Below are 10,047 nucleotides of genomic sequence, written 5' to 3'. Positions count from 1 at the left end.
ACTTCCTTTTATATACAAAGTCTCTTTAAATAAAAATAAATTACAAAAAAAGAACATGGAAAAATATAATCTCACAATCAAAATCTAATCAAAAATGCATAGTTTTAATCCTGTGTCAGACTCTATATTTTAAAAATTGCCAGCTACTGTACATACAGGTGAATACAGTATAATATTTGACATGTTTATAGTCTGAAGCTGAAGTGTTACCGGGCCACACAGTGTCTGTCAGGCGGGATGGGACAGGCAGCAGCTCGGACACCTCAGGACGGACGAGTCCGGTCAGACCTCCATGGATGGATGTAGCCTGTCAGGGACGAAGCTGAGCGGTTAGCCGGATCTTTTTGGACACAAACAGGTAAGATTTAGCACACATTTGTCATCCAGACGGTAGGGGTTGAATTCAGAACAAACATTCACACCTGTTTTGAGATATAAATGTGTGTGTCTTGTTGAAATAAAATCGAAAAGTGAGGTTTTTATTGAGAAAGCCGACCGAAGCTAACGGCTACTCATGCTAGCAGCCGGTCAGGGAGTGTCCAACTGACAGCTGTCACATATCAGCCTTAAAAGAGACATTTATAACCGCAGTTACGGCTGTTAAAATGAAATAATATGAACATTAAAACAACTCATTTTGTTGTCATGACCATTACTGTTATTTAATGAGCTGTGGTTGGTGATAATGGAGGCATGTGTGTGTGTGGATCCAGAGAGCCAAAAAAAGAAATCCTAATAGGGGGACGATTAGCTAGGCTGGATTCCCGTTTAAATTGATTAATCTCTAATCCAGATTGTTTTTCCTAATTTCTTGTTCAATTTTGTTAATTTATCGGGTGAGAAAATGTCATGTGAGGCTGCTGCCACACCCATGCTGTGATTTATTCTGATTCCCACCAGACATAACCGTTAAAACAATAGTCTCATTTATCTTAATTTGGATTTATACCTTTGTGCTCTTTGTGTGAATTAAATTAAAGAAATAATAACATCCAAGTCTTTGAGGCACTAGGATGTATTTGAAGAGATGGTTCCTGGGTTTTGAACTCACTAGATGGCACCACATTTCACATTTAACATTTCGATATCACATTATTTTGAGCCATATATATTTATAGTTATTACTATCTGGATATTTCCTTGACCATGCAGTTAAATCAGGCCCTCTGATACACACTGCAGTGAAGTATCTGCCCCTGTTTTCTATGGATGACCTTCTTTTCCTGAATGCATTTCACTGTGAAGACACAAGGCCTGAATATTATTAGGATGCACGTAGTGAAGAGGAACCTCCACATATACAGTAAATATATCAATAGTGTTGTTAAACTATTGTAAGTAAGGCTGTAACTAGTAAATGTTTTCATTATCAATTCATCTACTGGTTCTTTCTTCAGTTAATTAATTAGTTGTAGGAAATATGGCTGCAATGATTAGTCGATCGACAGAAAATTGATTGCCAGCTATTTTGATAATTAATTATTTGTTTTGAGTGTTTTTTTTAAGAAAAAAAGCCAAATTCTCTGGTTCCAGCTCCCTAAATGTGAATATTTTCTGGTTTCTTTAGACTTCTATAGAGCAAACTGAATATCTCTGGGTTGTGGACTGTTGACATTTTTGGTTGTATCTTGGGTTTCGAGAAAACAATGATTGACATTTGTCACCATTTTCTGACATTTTATGGACAAAAAACTAATCTATTAATTGAGGAAAGAATGGACAGATTAATCAATAATGAAAATAGGCTAATCGTTAGTTGCAGCCCTATTAGGAAATGTTGTGTTGTTTGTCTGTTTTGTCTTTTTGTATAGTCCAAAACCCAAATATATTTAATTTACAATAAAATAAAACAGAGAAAAGCAGCAAATGCTATCATTTAAGAATCTATAACCTGCAAATGTTTGCTGGTTTTGCTTGTATAAAACAATTAAAAGTGCAGTTGTGTAGAAATTAGTAGCATCTAGTGGAACAGACTTGGCACAAATTGAATATAATATTCATAAGTATGTTTTAATTAGTGTATAATCACCTGAAAATAAGAATCATTGTGTTTTCTTTACCTTTAGAATGAGCCCTTTATAGCTACTTAGAGAGCAGGTGTTCTTCCACAGAGCTATCTGCAACTTCACCACTAGATGCCACTAAATCCTACATACTGGTCCTTTAAACAACCAGTGGATTATCAAAAATGTTGCCAATTAATTTTCTGTTTTTTGACTAGTCAATAAAATTGTTTCAACTCTAGTTATAATTCTAGTTTTACCATTGAATATCAAATTGATATAGGAGACATGAATATAATATCTATCTATCTATCTATCTATCTATCTATCTATCTATCTATCTATCTATTTATCTATTTATCTATCTATCTATCTATCCATCCAAATCAGTAAGTAAAATGAACTTCTCTTTTTGTTGTACTAGACATACTTAGCATATTTATGAAATCTTAACCACTACATTACAATCACTTCCATCAAACCATGTATAGTATGACATATTTAAACTTAAACATCTTTAAACTTTAACATCAAATCAACTTAAGTGACTCATGCATGTGAATTACTGAAGTAACATCATAATGAAACCAGTGCTTAAAGCGTTAAATTAGTCAAGTAGATGGAAATTAATTGATTGCCAGTTTAAATAATCAACAATCTAGATAGGCTAATTATAATAAATGTTTGCCTGTTATTACCAATAGTGGTGGAGAGTCGCTTGATTTTTATATTGATAAGCTGACTAATTTGATTTTTCTTGTTATAAATCAGATAAATTAACCAATTAAAAGAAATCACTTTGGGATCTGGTAGCTCACCTGGGGCATTCATTTGATTTTTTATATAAAATAAACAAAACTCTAATCAATGACGTAATTTCTGAAGGGGCGAAAAAAAATCCGACTTAACAGATTAGTTGATGATGACATTATTTGCAGCCTTAAATTAAACCCTCCGTCCCTGCAGACGTAGCTATGACATCTCTACTTTAACGACATAATGATGATACCTTAATGAATCCTGACACAGCAGTTTGTATTTTAATCCGTCACATATATGTACGCCCAATTACCTAGATGTCTCTTACATATGCCAAACTTCATTGACATTTCCTCTACATAGTATTAAACATCTTTTATCATCATCTTTACCTTGTGTGACGAGGTGGATCTGTTCCTCCTGGACCGGTAGAGCGACTGAGGTGCAGTAAAATCCCCCCGTGTGTCACCTCTGTCCGTGCAGCCGTCCTGTGTGCCGGTCTGAACAGGCTCGCAGCAGCAGACGCCGTTCGGCTGAGCCTGTGACGTTTATTTCGATGCCATTGTCCTTATCCTCTGTTCGGTGGCAACCCTTTGATTTTGGCTGTCTGCTGGTTGTGTCATTATTGTTTCTCCGGCGGGAGACGAGGCCCCCTCCTCTCCCCTTCCTACCACAGATTGACAACACCCCCCTTTTGGTTCTGCCTTCGTCATTTGCATAAAACGGTGCAAAGAGACTGCAGAGGTTTATTTTGTGTCCCTAAACATCCCCAACTGTCCATAACTCTCTCACGACTGAAATGTAACCCTTGATATTGTATATTTGGCTGCTTTCTAGACTTGATATCACTCCTACTGTCATTATAACTAAACTGTATGTTTAGGATAACATTAAGCCTACAAACATTATAAATTGTTGTCCTGGTTTGGCTTTATGAGATGCGTTATTCGGCTGGGGAAATATCTACCCCCCTCCTGAAAGCTGGGTTCCTTTTGTTCAACTGCGGAAATGCATACTCTTACAACATCTCTCATCAGCCCTTTTAAGCTGGAAGCTTTTAAACAGAAACCCTGCAGCGTTTGCTTCCATTGCAAAAAGATGACAACACAGGAATAGAGAGGAGCGACAGTGAAAAAGCCCCAGCCATGCAGTTAGCTGATAAAAGAGAGTTAATCCTCACTCTGCGATGGGCCAGAACATCAGGCCCAGCCCTAATGCAATCTGCTAGCTTTTGCTTACAGTGTGCTGCATTACAGAGCATCACCTGGGCCTTTTGTGTCCAATCACAATGAAACTGAGTTGAACTGGTTCACCTTCACCAGGTTGGAAAAAAAAAAAAAAAGCATTCTGCCTGTGTTTTGCATTTTTAAGTGCTAGGCTCGATGTATTTTTTTTTTCTTCCTCCCAGCACTCAAGCTTTTAGCAGCAGAAAGAAAATGAAGCACTTTTTTTTGAAGACGGGTGACAGTTGTCTGACACAGCCTGCAGTGCAGTGAGAGCAGAATTTGATATGAAGTGTCACCGGCCCCTTTTACAGTATTTCTTTTTTTTTTTGCTGATTTTAGTGACTGATTGTTTTTTATCTTTAATGATTATGTAGCAGCGACACACTTTAATTATTTGTCTTATCAGGACCTAAAGGACAGGTTCACAATTTTTTATGTCTGTGTTAAAACAACAGTCAGGTGTCCATATGAACATTGAAGGAGGTTTTCCTCGCTGTAATCATTCCTCCTGTTCATACTGGCTGTTAAAAGATCCTCTTCAAATGTGCTTTCAGTGTAAGTGATGGAGGCCAAAATCCACAGTGTGTCCACACAGTCATTTAAATGTTTATCTGAAGCTTATATGAGGCTTCAGCAGAGTTAGTCATATCAAGTGGATTTCTGCAACATTTACAGTCTTTTTTTTAGCATAAAATTATGGCAAGAAAAACCTATTTCAATGTTCATTCGAGCACCTGACTATTGTTTTAAGACAGGTTTGAAAACTTGTGAACCTGTCCTTTTAAAGTGTTGTTAGATCAGCCACAGGGGAGTCCTGAAGTAGTCGAAAACAGCTCCAAACCTCTGCAGCATGCCAAATTAGGAGGACATGCATGAGAGTAATGACTGGCAAGTTTATTTTGAGAGGTGTATTTGCAGGCTTTAGGACCCAGCACCTTTCTCTGGGCCTAACCACCCTCCCTCCTGCAGAAGCCAGCACAGACACTAGCGCAGCGCAGTGCTGCCGCTCAGCTGATGCACTCACAGCAGACCGAGGCTGCCTGTTTTTTCCCCCTCTTCGCTCTGCTGTTTTCCTCTCGTCCATTCATCGGAGGGGTGGACCGTCCGCCCCTCGCAAACTTCCTGACAGAGCCGAGTTCCCCCGCTGGCTTTCCCCCCTGCGACCGGCGGAGAGGAGAGGAGGGTAGGGGAGTTTTGTGAGCTCGGGCTGCGCTGTGAGGATCAGGAGAGGGATGGTGTGATTCTGTAAAGAGACAGAGTGAAAAGAGAGAGAGAGAGAGAGTCTCCGGCAGCATCACCGAAAACCCCCCCACCCCTCTCCTCGACCCCCTTCTGTCTGGCCGACGCTCAACCCAATAACACTCTCCTTCAGTCAAGACAGGCAGTTTGTGGGGGGGGGCTCGGCGACAAGGAAACATGTCACAGACTAGGAGGAACACGTACACCCGGGTGAGTGTGTGTGTGAGGTGTTTATACATCTCAGATATGTGAATGAATGGGCCAGACTGTGGCGTTCGTCCCAATTGGTGCGCCATTGTTTCTGTTACGTCTGCTTGATTTGTTTCCCTCTGTCATCTGCTCCTCGTCGATTTCTACTTTGAATAGAAGGGTTTCGAATCCATTTCAGGGCTGCATTCCCCGTGTCTCAACTGTCGCGTCTTTGTTCGGCTCAGATACCCCCCCCCCCCCCCCCCTCGGGCTTGACATTGCTGTTGTGATGTTAGGGTTCAGACTTCTGCGATGAGTCTTTGGACGTGTAAAGTAGAAGCTGATGTATGACAGGGCAGGTAATTGGTTCATGAGGCTTTTTATTATCAGCAGACACTGGACATACAGTCCATGAGAGCCAGAAGACTTCCTGTTTGTCATCCCTCTCAGGCAGCTTCCCTGTCACCGGGAGGGATGACATCAATGCTCACTCTTGCATTTCAGCTGCTCTTTTTTTTTTCCTTCAGTTCATAGAAAACTTCTAAATTATTAAGAACTGCCCTTAGATCTTATAGTTTGCAAGTTAGCCAGAATAACGTGGACACAATCTTGTAAAAGCATGGGTATGACAGCATTTCAGTACTTACTTTTTTTGAAAAAACAAAGCAAAAACCATCACTAGGCTGACAGGTTTCATCGACAGCCTCCATCAGAGCATGCTGAGTGTTACAGTGCAGCAAACGAGATTGTTTCACTGTTTTTATCGTCTCTTTGAGCGTTGTAGTCTTTTGGAGCTTGCGTGTGTTGTAAGAGTAGAGTGGCACTAAATAATTCAGCACGCCCTCCTCGGGTCCTCTCTGCCTTCAGCACATGGCAAACAGGTCGGAGCAATGACTGAACACCACACGAATGCTTCATTACAGTCTATTAGCATGCACTCTTGAGGGAGGCAGCCCGGTGTTTTAAGTATTTTATGACTCAAGAGAGGGCATGAAGTATGAAACACAGTGGATGTTTGATTGCAGATTGTTGACAGGTGCGTTTGAGCCGTGTAGTCTCCGACGGATCCTGCTTCTTTTCTGAATCTGAAGTGATTTGATGGCTTTAAATACATGTTAAAGCTTGAACAGGATTTGACGGTGATGCAGAAAACTCAAGGATGCACATTACCAGTTAAACTGTCTCTTTGCTTGGTGGTAATGAATAGGAAGCTCAGCCATTTAGACTTACAGTAATCACACAATTTCAGGTTTTGCATAACTGCTGCTACATAGCTGAACATCATAATGGTGATGTGAATAAAAGACCATCATCTGCAAGTGCTGTCAAGAAAATGGGGATTAAAGGCTTTGAGAAGAAGAGTCGAACACTTCCTCTGTCATATTTTATGTTGTTGCTAAAGACATTTTAAGGTATATAAAGATATTTTATTAGAGAGAGAAACTGATGACCTAGATTTAAGTTATGACTGAGCAGAAACCCAAATAGTTCCAGCGACTGCGAATACTAGAGAAGAAATAAGTGACAGGTTCGCCTCCCCCGTTATACATAGTAAAGCAAGTGTTCAAAGTCTGTGGTTGAATGTAAACCAGACATAAGCTCACTAAGAACTGACACCATCTTTGAGCTTATGTTTAAATGTCTTTTAGAAACTACAGTTTTACAATCATTAAAATTCTCAAAGAGATTTCAGAGGGGTCATAATGTAACCGGAGAGCTCAGAAACAAAACACTGATTATATTTCCACATTCCAGCATATACTTTGCTTAGTTTTCACACCTCAACCAAGAGCGATATATGGACGGCTGACTGTTAAAGTCCTGTAGGTAAACAGTCTTTAATACACATGTTTTCACCTGTCAGCGAGGACAAGACCCCCTAGATCACACCCCAGATCCCTCACTGGCTTCCCATCCAAGTGTGAACACCTGTGAATTTAGGGGAGCACATGACCGAGGAGCTGCCAGGTGTTGAATCTGATGGCGAGTGTTTTGCCTCTGCATTGGGGTGATAATTCAGTATTGTTCATCAGCTTTTTATGGGATTGAGTTTTTACTAAATCTTGCTAACAGAAATAGTTATTTAAGTGTTTGTTTAACATTTGTGAAGAGTGTTATTAAAGAGATGTTGGAGTATTTCTTTCCTGCCGAAGTGTAGAGATGAGAGGAAATGAAGGGAGAGCGGAGGAGTGATGACGTGCAACAATGCAGAACTTAAACAGGAGACATTGTAGTTACATGCTCAGTGTCTTAAAATCCTTGATCACCAGGACGACGCACAGTTGTGAAAGTTTTGTGCAACATAATTTAGCTGAACAGTTCATTCCATTGATTGATCAGTTTAATTATTTATCAGACATTTAATATTGTGATAAACATCAATATCAGAGCAGGACTGAGAGTCTGCAGCCATGCTAGCAGCTCTGTTCATGCACAGCAGTGCTTTGAGCTAAATGCTAATGTTAGCATGCTAACATGGCCAGAATGACAGCGCTAATAGGCTGATGTTTAGCAGGTATAATGTTTACGATGTTCACCATTATAGTTGAAAATGTTAGCATGCTAACATCTGTTCATTAGCGCTAAACACTGAGTGCAGCTGAAGCCGATGGGAGACTCACCAAAGTGATTGAATGCCTGAACCAAATTTCCTAATGATACAACCCAATAGTCGAGATATTTCACCAAGAAATCACAGATGTCAATGTCATACAAAGTTCCTGTAGCCGGTGAGACAGTCTGGACCAAAGTGTTGGACTGACCTGCAGACCAGCGTTATCAACCTTAGACATGTGCCGCTAGCATGAAAATGCTAAAAATGTTCTTATTAATATCATGATATTGATTTCAACCAATCACCCCCTCCTGTGACACCCAAACTGGATATTTCTGAAGATCAGTGCACTGTTTTATGTGAAAAAGAATAATGATTATTCCTCACAAAAATACAGTTACTCAGCTTGACTGTGTTTGTAGCAGTGAATGTGCATTAAAACACTGTCCAAATCTGTAAAAATGCCTTTATGCTGCTGCTGTCTCTCTGTTTTTGCTTTGCTGTTCTGTGTAGGTTTTTATGTTATTTAACCTTTAAGTCAAACAGCAGCAGATACACAGTGAATGTTTACATTAAACTCAAGGAGAGTCAGAAAGAACAGAGCAATAATATCTGCTCCTCTCTCTGCTGTTTTGCTGAGTCACCATCAGTTCTAGGACGTCACACTGTAAATTGGGTTATGCAGGATTATTTGATTACAAAATATTGCAGCTGAAGTAAATTCGCCCCGGTTGAAGCAGTTTACTGTACTATTTGTTCTACACACGTCGATACTGGGTCATGAAATCTCAAGTGATTGTTGCCATGGAATTATCACAAAAATTTGGCTCCTCAGCTAGAAAGCAAGATCAGTTCTGTTTAAGCGTGCATTGACATTTAGAGAGGGCAGTATGAGGACAGGAGCTCAGGTTTTCACTCTTTGTGTGGGTCTATAGAGCTCATCTGGTCAGAATGACACTAAAACTACTTTCTATTCTGTCTTTTCCAGCCGCAAACATCCACTGTCTGCTAACATGGTCGTATAAAAACTCCTTTTAATGCAGATGAACATTTATTTGATGCTGTACATTGTAGTCATTACACTGTATGCACCATAGCATAACCTCTGACATTTACATGTAAATAATTATGTTTTGTTGCTCCACATCAAGAGTTTATCTTATATAAAAAGTGATTAGACTTACTGCTAGTTCAGGAAAGCTTCTGTTTGTTGTTTCCTACTGTAAAAATAACATTTAACTGTAATAATGATGTCAAGTTAGATGTCTTAACTGCTTCTGTAAAGCTGATTGATGTCAAAATACACAAGATTTTGAGGTGTTATGAACTGAGTGAGCAAATTTGTAAAACTTTTCTCTTCCCACTTGATTGAAAGGACACATTTTATGCACAGTGCGTGTGTAAATGCACTGAAGAAATATTATATTGTCCCAAACGACTTTTGAAATATTCAAAAATGCATTTGGCCACATTAACAATAAATGGAAAATACAATGAGTCTGCATTAAATGAGCTCTGTAGAAACATTTCTCTCATTTGTTTTTGGTAAAACACATGAGAGAACCTGCAGCTCGGATGATAACAGTAACAACAAACAACTAAAAGTGGATTGTCAGGATTTCACTGGTTTGGGGAGAAAATGAGACAAGATATCCACTTAACATGCTTTGTTATGTTAGGAAGCTCCTCTTGTTATTTAGTTTAATCTCAATCACTATCAGACATTGTTGTGTTGTTGTTTTAAATCAACCCACTTACTTCAGGGTCATGGAGGGGCTTCTCAGTAGACCGTCCCAGTGTTTCACAAGCTTTATGTAGACTAATGTTGAGCATTTTTCAAAGCATGCTGTTGAGTTTCAGATACCTTCCAGACAGCCACTGTACTCCAGTCATTTTAGTATGAAAATCAAATAGCAGATTAAACATCAAGTCTTCCTGGAAGTTGAAAAATATAAGAGGATGATTTGCAAAATAATTAGCTTTAACTATATTCATGATTTCTGGTTCAGCATCTAGGGCTGCAACTAATGATTGTTTTCATTATCAATTAATGTATTGATTATTTTCTTGATTAATC

General features: G+C 39.3%; 1 protein-coding gene across 5 annotated transcripts in view; it reads left to right on the top strand.

The window, feature by feature from the left end:
- The first annotated feature begins 254 nt into the window (after positions 1-254).
- dctn1b (dynactin 1b) overlaps positions 255-10,047 on the top strand; it is a 46,893-nt gene continuing 37,100 nt past the window's right edge. For 4 of the 5 annotated variants that reach the window (XM_042387997.1, XM_042387996.1, XM_042387995.1 and 1 more), the window contains exon 1: positions 256-358. The gene's annotated coding sequence lies outside the window, so the exon portion shown is untranslated. Of the gene's footprint in view, positions 359-10,047 lie in introns of all 5 variants that reach the window. The other variant, XM_042387993.1, reaches the window with a different exon arrangement.

This window comes from Thunnus maccoyii, chromosome 16 (assembly GCF_910596095.1).
Source record: "Thunnus maccoyii chromosome 16, fThuMac1.1, whole genome shotgun sequence".
In the NCBI taxonomy this organism is placed as follows: domain Eukaryota; kingdom Metazoa; phylum Chordata; class Actinopteri; order Scombriformes; family Scombridae; genus Thunnus; species Thunnus maccoyii.
The sequence above is the reverse complement of the archived record's forward strand: the minus strand, read 5'-3'. Positions and strand labels throughout refer to the sequence as shown.